A 10,649-nucleotide genomic window follows, 5' to 3' on the forward strand; every position below is an offset into this window, starting at 1 on the left:
ACAGAGAGAGAGATCACAAGTAAGCACAGCAGCAGGCAGAGAGAGAGGAAGGGAAGCAGGCTCCCCACTGAGCAGAAAGCCCAATGCGGGGTTTGATCTCAGGACCCTGAGATCATGACCTGAGCCGAAGGCAGAGGCTTTAACCCACTGAGCCACCCAGGCGTCCCTAGGGATGACTTTAAAGCACACTCCAGACATCTTATTTCATCCATAAATATTTCCGTATGTATTCCTCAACAATTAGGGCTCTTTTTAATTATAGTCCCAATGCCATCCTAACACCCGTCAAAAATTAAAAATCGTTCCTTGACATGAATAAATACCCAGTCAGTGTTTAAATGTCCCTCAACTGTCTCATGAATGTCTCAGTTTTTTTTGTCAGGAATCAAGTGAAGTCCATCTGTGATAATTGGCTAATATTTCTCTGGAGAATCTCTGTTAATTTATAGGTTCCCCTTGTTTTGTTTGGTAGGTTTTTTTTCCCTCCTTTTATTCTTTTTCCTTGTAATCTTCTACTGATGTAACCTGTAAGTGTTTGCCTGCAGATAAAATCTGGCTCTATCTGTGGAACCAGGAGTTACCTCTAGAGGCTTATCTGATTCTGGTTTGATTTTTGGCAGGAACACTTCATAGGTGGTGGTACGGTCTTCCATGAGAAGGAAACTAATTTCCAACTGTCTATCCCTTTATGATGTTAGCTGTCATTGACGATCGCTGCCTAGATTCATGGTCTTCTGAATGGTGACAAATTGGCCTTGGTGACAGGCAGGGGGTATATTCAGTTAAGGGACTCCCCTGTTCCTCCCCCACCCCGTTCTCCCACCCCAGCTGTGTTGTCTGAGAGAGAATAATGGGACTGGACGCTACACTTCCGACCATCTCTCTCCTCTTCCTCCCTACCCCCATCCCTGTAGGAGATGCACCATTAATGGAAGCCTGGGGAATTGGGACAAACCTTGAGTCCAGGCCTCGCCCCGCTGATGCCAGCCTCAGCAGTTGCTAGGATACACAGCTCCCAGATGCTCCTTGGAGTCATATCTTTCTAGAGTGGCTCACAGACACTGGATGGGCTGGCTGTGCAGTGGGGAGGGGAAAAGAAAGACAGCAGTCAATAGACAGGCCTGCCGAAAAGGGAGAGGCCCAGGCCCCTCCTGGAACGCTACATGGAGATGGGTTCTGACCACCCATGCTGAAGGCCACCCTGGATTTTAAAAGTGTCCAGTCCTATCTTCCCCGATCCATTTCTTCCACAATATGCCCTTTATATTTATTCAGAAAATATAACGTGAATGAATGAATGCATGAATGCATGCTGGCTCTCTCTCCAGCCTGTCTGCCTGACAAACTTCTTGTCCACATTAAGGCTCAGCAAAGGACTGTGTTCTCATCCCCAAAGCACCCTTCAGGCTCCTGTGCAGACTCGGACGCTCTCTCCCTGTGCTCACACTCACAGCTTTGCAGTTATCTGTGAAAGTAGCTCTTCCCCTGCTGGGCCTCCTTCTCCTCCACACCCCTGGCCAAGCTCTTTGCATGGTGCACGGGAAAGAGATCTGCTTGCACGACTCTGGAGGCAGAGCTTGCCGTCACAGTGCCGCTCATGCCGCTCAGCTTCCAAGGTACGAGTCTGCCTACAGGAAACTTCCACCTGGGACCAGGTGAGCAGGCCAGATGCCCTTTAACAAAATCCACCCTGCAGAGCTGAACCTCTCTCCATCCCCCTCCGCAGCAACGACCAAGGAGTAGTGGGAAACGGCCAGACACTCATGTTCCAAGTCACCAGGCTGGACTCCACAGAAGCTTCCCTAAGGTCAGAAGTGTTGGTCCTAGGAAGCACTCAGACACCTGCACCCCATCCCTGATGCCCCTGGCTGGGACAGCGCCCCTGGGGGCTCAAAACCATAGGGCACAGGCCTGAAGGCCAGAGAGCTCAAGGAAAGGGCATGGGTTGGACTCCAAAGGTTTTCTGGGACTGAGAGTATCCATTCCAACTTCTCCTGGTGCAGATGAGAGGACCCCAAAGCCTAGATAGGAGGCGCAGGTTTCCCGGGATCACTCAGATACTCCATGCTGGCCTGTGACTAGAGCCCAGAGAGAAAAGGGGGGCGTGGAGGAGAGAGAGGAGACAGAGAGAGGAGGCAGGAATATGCCAGCATCCACTGCCTCGGTTGACCTTACGTGAGCCCGCTCACTGTGATTTATGTGCCACCATCATCCCTGAGGTGGCAAGAGTGCTGAAGTCCTTTCTGACATCTCAGTACTGACCTCCTCAAATGCCAGCAACGCCTTTTCCCCGTTGCCACCCAAGCTTGCTAGGACAGCTCCGCAGAGCAGCCTGGCCCTGACAAGCCAGGCCAGGAAAGGCTCCTGCCAAAGATTGCCCATCGGCTCCGGAGCTCAAACCAAACACAGCAGTGAGGGTTGGCTCTGCATTCATTCCCCAGACAGGCATCGGGATTAAGGGCTACGGAGCCAGCCTGCCTGGATGCAAACTCACCAGTTCTATGACCTTGGACCATCGGCTATCCTCACCCAGCCTCAACGTCCCTGCGGAGTGAATGTTTATAGTATGAATAAAATCACGCTGGAGCCTTAGCCGTGTCCACCTTTTAGGGAACATTCAGCTAACGCTTACCATTTTCATACATGTCCACGTCCGGCCAGGCTCTGGGGATGCGAAGGAGAGTGAGCCAGACAGGGTCCCTGTCCCTTCCCCCGCCCAAGGCTGGCAGCCCTGCAGGGAGGACGTCCAAGTGGGTGAGTGTATGTTGGTGGAGGAACTGGGGCAGAACTGGGGTGGGTTCTATAAAATGGTGGCGGGAGGGTGGGTGGAAGACGTTAGAATAGAAACCTTCTCCTCCTGCACTTGAAGAGCGTGACACCTGCCGACACGATGTCTCTGCCCTGCTCAGTGGCAGAGCCTGGGCCTCCGTCTGCCCAGCGTTCTGCCCACGCGGGCCTTCTCTGCCAGCCCGGCACCAAGAATCCGGGAGCCTGGGGCGCAAAAGCCCAGTGTGGCAGCTGGGATGCAGGAGGCTGTGTTCTCAACCAATGGGAGCCCGTGGTGATGATGTAATGCGCAGCCTCCACCATCATTGGCTGTCCTTCCTGTCACTCCTGAACCCTCTGGGGCGGTGCCTTTCGCCGCCGCAAGTTTTTCTGCGGCAGGAGGAAGTCACTGGCCGGGGGAGGGGCAGGGGTGTTGGGGGGCCGAGGGCTGGGCGGGGAACCCTATCCCTCCCTGAGCAGGCCCGGGGGCTGGCGGGCGCCGTCTGGGGCCTTCGCGGAGCTCAAAGCTCCTAGGGGAGCGCGGCTGGGAGTTCTAAACACCACACCCGGTCATCTCCCCAGGCCGCGCGAGCGTCTTGGCGCCTGCGGGTGTGCAGAGGAGAGGTAGGCACCAGCCACGGCTGCCCTGCCCGGAGACAGCCGGTACCCGAGGGAGGAGCGCTGGGCCCAGAGTGCGGGGGTCTGGGTTCAGCAGAAACAAAGTGTGACCATGGGATGAGTCCAAAATGTGGGACCTGCAGTGGGAATTGCTCATGTCTTGGGTTTGTCTTGGAAATCACTGGGCTTTTTCAGAAAAGGTCATTCAAATGCCCTGAGGGAGAGGGACTGAAGCAGGTTTACTTCCCGTGCTCTGAGGAGGAGAGTGAGACGCCAGTGCTAGGGGTATCTGTGGGGAGGGCCTTTCCTTCCTATCCTACGCCCCATGAATCCAAACCGCAAACACAGACGCGCATGGTCTCTGTCCTTCCCCCAACCCTGGGAGGTCATCGCTCTTCTTATCCCCATTTTACAGATGGGAAAACTGAGGCACAAAGAGGCAGAAGTGTTAGAAAGCCAGGGTCTGACTCAGAACTGCCTGACTGCAAGGCCAGTTCTCTTTAGCTCACACAGGTAACCAGCCTTAGAGTCACCCAGGCTGAAGTGAGGGTTCCAAACTGGGTGTGAGGGCATGCAGTGGCCGTTCTGGGGATGGGGGATCTGCCTAGATGGGGAAGAGAAAGCCTATCTTGCAACCCCATTTCCACTTGGAGCCCCAGAGTCAGGACACAGGGAGCATTTTCTTACCCTCCTTAGTAACAGAGCAGAGGCCTAGGCCCCCCCAACCCCGACTTCTCCAATTTCATTCCTTAGTATAGAGGCAATAGATCTCCCTTTGGGCCACACCCGATGAACTAGTTCATTCTCATCTACATCCTACCTGAGCTTTTGCCAGCTAAGCTCAGTTGTGCAGCTAAGCTAGGGTCCCAGCTCTGAGACTGGGATTCTGGTTCAGCCCGGACCACTTACTGGCTGTGGAATGTGGGCATGGTCTTGGAACCCCTCTGGGCTTCTGGGGAATCACACCCAGGAACAGGTGCAAAGGGCTCCCAGCATAAAGTGAGCATTCCACTCAGGTAGCCTCCTTGCCTTTTCAGATGCGACTCTTCAGGGAACAGCCCACCGAAGGTTTAGGCTGGAAACCAGGACAGGACTGCAGAACTTCCCTAGACTCCCCACTCTCCACTTGACAAACAGAGATACCCCAGAGTCCCTGGGGGAAGGTCTTGCCCAAGAGTCATAGTGGTTGGGGCGGTACTAGGACTGGGGCCGGCTTCCAGACTCCACGTTCTCGGGCTCCTTCCAGCCTGCAGGTCTCCCCCTCCCCCACCCCCACCCCAAGCAGCTCTGGTAACTCCAGCAGAGGGGGAGACACATCTAAGATACCCCCCCCCAACCTTACCTATCCTGACTCCAGCTTCCTATGTCATTGGGTCCCAGGTATGTCCTTCCCCACCCCCTACTCCAAACACCCAGATCAGTAGACATGGCCAAACCCTTATGGCCGTCAAGCAATGGACACACAGAAGATGTTTTGACCACTTGAACTGTGGTAAGAAAATACCACAAACGGGTGCTTACAAACAGCAGGCTTTTATTTCTCACAGTTCTGCAGGCTCGAAGTCTGAGGTCGGGTTGCCAGCCTGCTCCAGTTCTGGTGAAGGCCCTCTTCTGGGTTGCAGAGACGGTATGAGAGCTCTGTGGGGTCCGTTTTTTTTTTTTTTTTTTTTAAGATTTTATTTATTTATTTGACACAGAGAGAGAGATCACAAGGAGGCAGAGAGGCAGGCAGAGAGAGAAGGGGAAGCAGGCTCCCCGCTGAGCAGAGAGCCCGATGTGGGGCTCGATCCCAGGACCCTGAGATCACGACCCGAGCTGAATGAAGGCAGAGGCTTAACCCACTGAGTCACCCAGGCGCCCCTGTGGGGTCCGTTTAATAAGGACACTAATCCTGTTCATGAGGGTTCCCCCTTCATGACCTAACACCTCCCAAATGCCCCCCTTTTAAATTTAATTTAATTTAATTTAATTCTAGTATAGTTAACATGCAGTGTTATATTAGTTTCAAGTGTACAATATACAATGACTTAGCAATTCTATACATTACTCAGTGCCCATCATGGTACGTGAACTCTTAATCCCCTTCGCCTATTTCACCCATCCCCCCACCCAGCTCCCCTCTGGCCACCATCAGTTTGTTTTTTATAGTTAAGAGTCTGATGCTTGGTTTGTCTCTCTCTCTCTTTTTTTTCCCCCTTTGTTCACTTGTTTTGTTTCTTAAATTTCCCATGTGAGTGAGAGCATATGGTCTTGATCTTTTTCTGAGTTATTTCACTTAGCATCATACTCTCTAGCTCCAGCCATGTCCTTGAAAATGGAAAGATTTCACTCCTTTTTATGGCTGAGTAATATTTCATCATGATCATGATGTAATATTCCATCATGATCACTACAACTACTAGATGAACTACAACTTCATCTAGTAGTTGTAGTGAAATTACTGGCTCATACGGTAATTCTGTTTTTAATTTTTGGAGGAACTCGGGCTCTCTACTCAGCGGGGAGCCTGCTTCCCCCTCTCTTTCTGCCTGCCTCTCTGCCTACTTATGATCTCTCTCTCTCTGTCAAATAAATTTTAAAAAAATTTTTTAAATCTTTAAAAAAAATTTTTTTAAAGGGGGGCACCTGGTGGCTCAGTGGGTTTAGCCTCTGCCTTCGGCTCAGGTCATGATCTCAGGGTCCTGGGATCGAGCCCCACATTGGGATCTCTGCTCAATGGGGAGCCTGCTTTCCCCTCTCTCTCTGCCTACTTGTGATCTCTCTCTGTCAAATAAATAAAAAAATAAAAATAAAAAATTCTTTAATTTTTTTGAGGAACCTCCCTACTGTTTTCTACAGTAGCTGCACAAGATTGTATTCCTACCAACAGGGCACAAGGGTTCCTTTTTCTCTACATCTTCACCAACACTTGTCGTTTCTTGTGTTTTTGTTTTTTTTTTTTTAATTTTAGCCACTCTGACAGGGGTGAGGTGGTATCTCACTGTAGTTTAGAGTTGCATTTCCCTGATGCTGAGTGATGTCGAGCATCTTTTTATGTGTCTGTTGGCCATCTGTGTGTCTTCTTCAGAGAAATGTCTGTTCGTGTCTTCCGCTCATTCTTTAATTAGATCATTTGTGGTTTTGGTGTTGAGTTCTATCAGTTCTTTATATATTTTGGATACTAACCATTTATTGGGTATGTCGTTTATAAATATCTTCTTCCATTCTGGAGGTTGTCGTTTAGTTTTGTTGACTATTTCCTTTGCTGTGCAGAAGCTTTTTATTTTGATGTAGTCCCAATAGTTCATTTTTACTTTTGTTTCCCTTGCCTCAGGAGACATATCTAGAAAAATGTTGCTATGGCCGATATCAGAGAAACTACTGTCTGTGCTGTGCTCTCTTCTAGGATTTTAATGGTTTCAAGTCTCACATTTAGGTCTTTAACCCATTTTGAATTTATTTTTGTGTCTGGTGTAAGAAAGTGGTCCAGTTTCATTCTTTGGCAGGTAAGCTGTCCAGTTTTCCCAACACCATCAAATGCCCTCCTCTTAACACCATCACATGGAGGGTTAGGATTCAAACATATGAATTTGGTGGAGGAACCAAACATCAGTCCATAACAGAAGGCATGAGAAGTGGCAGAGCTGAAGTGAATGTTCCAGGAGTTTCTGGAAGTTCTTGCTCAACATTAGGAAAACCTCATCTATGAGACAACCTTCCACCAGGACCCACTGAGAATGTGGGAGCAGCTATGACCAATGGTAGGAGTTTCAAAAGCCTGCCACTGCCAAGTGGGATGAAATGGGCAGAGGAAACATCTCACCCGTGGGCCTCTTTGTCAGTGAACCTGGCAGCATCAGGCTGGTGACCAATCAGGTAATCAGACACTCAATCTATCATTCATCATCCCGCCAATTCAGCCTACCCTGGAGGCCTCAGGGCTCCTGGCTGGAGGGTACTTCGGGGGTACCTTCAGTACTCCCTTTAAATAACAAATTTAAATAACAAACACCTGTCCATGTTCCACCTCCAAGTCTTTTTCTTTCCATTCCCTCTGTCCTTACAGAGCACTGGATTGGCTCTCTCTTGTCACAATAATGCTGCATAACAAGCCACAAAACCCCATGGCTTAAGTGTATGCATCTCTGGGGTACCTGGGTGGCTCAAGGGGTTAAGCTTCTGCCTTCGGCTCAGGTCATGATCTCAGGGTCCTGGGATCAAGCCCCGCATCAGGTTCTCTGCTCAGTGGGGAGCCTGCTTCCCCCCCCCCCCCGCCGCCGCCTCCTCTCTGCCTACTTTTGATCTCTCTCTCTCTCTGTCAAATAAATAAATAAATAAAATCTTTAAAATATATATATATATATATATATATATATTTTTTTTTTTTTTTTAAAGAGGATGCATCTCTTTAGCCTCCAAGTGTGTGGGTCAGAGGGGCCAGTTCTGATCTTGGCTCTCTCATGCATGTCTGCATCTGCTTTAGCTGGCCGAGGAGCTGTATGCTGGGCTCTTTCACATGCCAGGACCTCAGGGGGGACAACCAGGCAACTTGGCTTGGCTCCACGAGGTGTTTCACCCTCAAGGCAGCTAGGCCATGCTGTTCACACTGAGGAGGCCAGGGTCCAAGAGAGCGAGTGGTGGCAAGCAAGGCCTCTTATGGCCTGGGCTCAGGACTGGCACACTCCTGCTGCATTCTCTCTGCCAAAGCAAGTACCGAGGGCATCCCAGATTGCGGGGTGGGAAGGAGCTCCGGGGTCTCACCGCGAAAGTGTGGGTACAGGGAGGGCATTCACTGGGGCTGTTCATGTGGTCAGCAGCAAACACGGACTCTGCCCCTCTTCCTCCACCTGTTGGCCTGTTTCTTGTTCTTTGAGACCTTTCTCAGTCTAGATCTTTTTTTTAATTTAATTTAATTTTTTTAGAGAGAGTGTGTGCAAGAGCAAGTGGTGGGGAGAGGCAGAAAGAGAGAGAGAGAATCTCAAGCAGGCTCCACGCCCAGTGCAGAGCCCAGCACAGGGCTCAATCCCATGACCCTGAGACCATGACCTGAGCCAAAATCAAGAGTCAGACGCTTAACCGACTGAGCCACCCAGGTGCCCCTCGGTCTAGTTCTTTAAAGCTTTGCCTGAACATTTCCTTCCTTATCCACTTCAAACTAAATGGGGTACTGGATTCTTTGCCCTCCTAATATATATATATATATGGAAGCCCCCAAGTCTGTCCTTGTCCCCATGGCTGTGTGTTGACCTCCCCGGCTGCCTCCACTGCTAGGTATGAGCTCCAGAGCCCATGAGCTGCATGAGAGTCCCCTCCACACCTCAAGCAAGTGGGGCTGCAAGCTGGGAGGCCAGCCTGGTGGGGAAGCTTTGTGAGTCCTGAACACCCCACCCTCCTGGGAGCAGTATACTGTCTGAGACACTCTACCTTGCAATTAGTGCCCGTGCGACCTGGGGCAAATCAGTGCATTTCTCAGAGCCTCCATAATCCCCACCTCTCAGGGTGGCTGGAAGAGAGGGTGGCTGACAGTGGATTGGGCCTCAGGGCACGCAGCAGGCATGACACCTGGCAGCTTCCTTTTCTTCCCTCTGCCCCACCCCCACCCCACACCCTGGTGGCAGCAAACCCAGATTCCCTGCTTTCCTTTGCGTGATGCAGACCCATGCGATGACTTCCTGGGCAGGCTGAGCCCTGTCTGTGCTGTTCTGCAGGGCTCCCATGGGCTCCGTGCCCATGCATACATATTTGTCCTCGCTTGAGCACGCTGCCTGGCTAACAGAATCACATATGCCAGCTTCCTCTCCACTCTGCCCAGCTGCCCCTCGCCTTGGCCATATTGTTCCGTCTCCTCTCTGCCCCCCTCCCCTTGTGCTCTCTTCTCCCAGTCGATGCTTTTGCAGAAATGCCCAGCCAGGCCATCAGGGCATTCCCTGGGGGCCACCTCCAAAACCCAGAGGCAGCGGGAGGCTCCCTGAGGGTGGTCTCGGGCAGCCTCAGCATATGTGCCCACCACCACCCTCCCCTTCTAGAACCTCGCCAGTGCCGGGCGCCCTGCCAGGCCTTCCAGGTGGCATCGTGACTTGGAGAGGAGGGTCTCCGGCTGTCCCAGACGATGCTCTGCTGCCCACCCTCTCTCTGGGTGCCTATTTCTGCTTCTGTTTCTCCTCCTATTCTGCTCTCTATTTCTGCTTCTATCTCTGCTATTTCTAAGGCAGCTCTGTGTCCTGTCCACCACCGCCCCCAGGATGTGTGGGGCCCTCAAACCCTGAGCCTGTGAAATCCTGACTACCGAAAATGATGAGTGTGCATCAGTGTGGCTCAGGGCTGAAGAGTGCAAATGCTGGAGTTGGACAGCCTGGATTGAAAGCCTCCATCGCTTTCCAGCTGTGTGACCTTGGGCAAGTCACTTAACTTCTTTGTGCCTCATCTGTAAAATAAGGATAATAATAGTACCTACCTCAAAGAGTGAGTGGATTAAAACAAAAAGCTTTTACTGACTGGCTGAGGTCATGGTAAGAGCTCAGAACCATGCCCCATAACCGGTGATAGAGTTTTTACAAACAGGGCTAATGCTCAAAAAGAACAACTAAGGGTTTTGGTTTCAGATACACCCAAAGGATCTGGGCCTGTGTCCTGGCTCCCTTACTTCCTAGCTGTGTGACTTTGGCCAGTCATTCAAACACTCTGAGCCTCAGTCCCCTTATCTGTAAAATGGGAATGAAAACATTCACCATCCGGGGCATTGCTGGGAGGGTTCAATGAGATGGTATGTGGAAGTGCCTCACAAAGGGCCAGGCATGGCCAGTAGGCCCTCGGTGACAACTTGTTAGATGACAGGAGGATGTGTGGAACTCCCCTCCCCTGTCTCATTCAAGCCATGATTTGAACCCAGGCCTGCCTGATCCCAAAGTGAGTCCCTAGCCATTGCCCCTGGTCAGTTTGCAAAGGTAGAGAAAATGCCCCTTGGGTCTCATGGCTAATAGCTGGGGTTGGCGGTCACCAACCTAGTCTGCCAGGGGTAACAAAAGAATTTGAGTCCCGAGGGAGTGGTAGAGACCCCAGCTGGTCCTCTGGATATACTCTGGAGGACATGGAAATGTGTTGCTAGGTTAAGCGACAGAATCATGGCCTCCACGTACATAGCACCTTCCCTCACCGGGCACCATCTATGTGCTGGACATCCGTGGCTCATCCCGTGATCCTCATGCGGGATGACAGAATAAATGTTATCATTACCATCATCCCCATTTTGCCACTGAGGCGACGGGAGCAGAGAGAGGTGAAGTCTG

Source organism: Lutra lutra, chromosome 7 (genome assembly GCF_902655055.1).
Source record: "Lutra lutra chromosome 7, mLutLut1.2, whole genome shotgun sequence".
Lineage (NCBI taxonomy): Eukaryota > Metazoa > Chordata > Mammalia > Carnivora > Mustelidae > Lutra > Lutra lutra.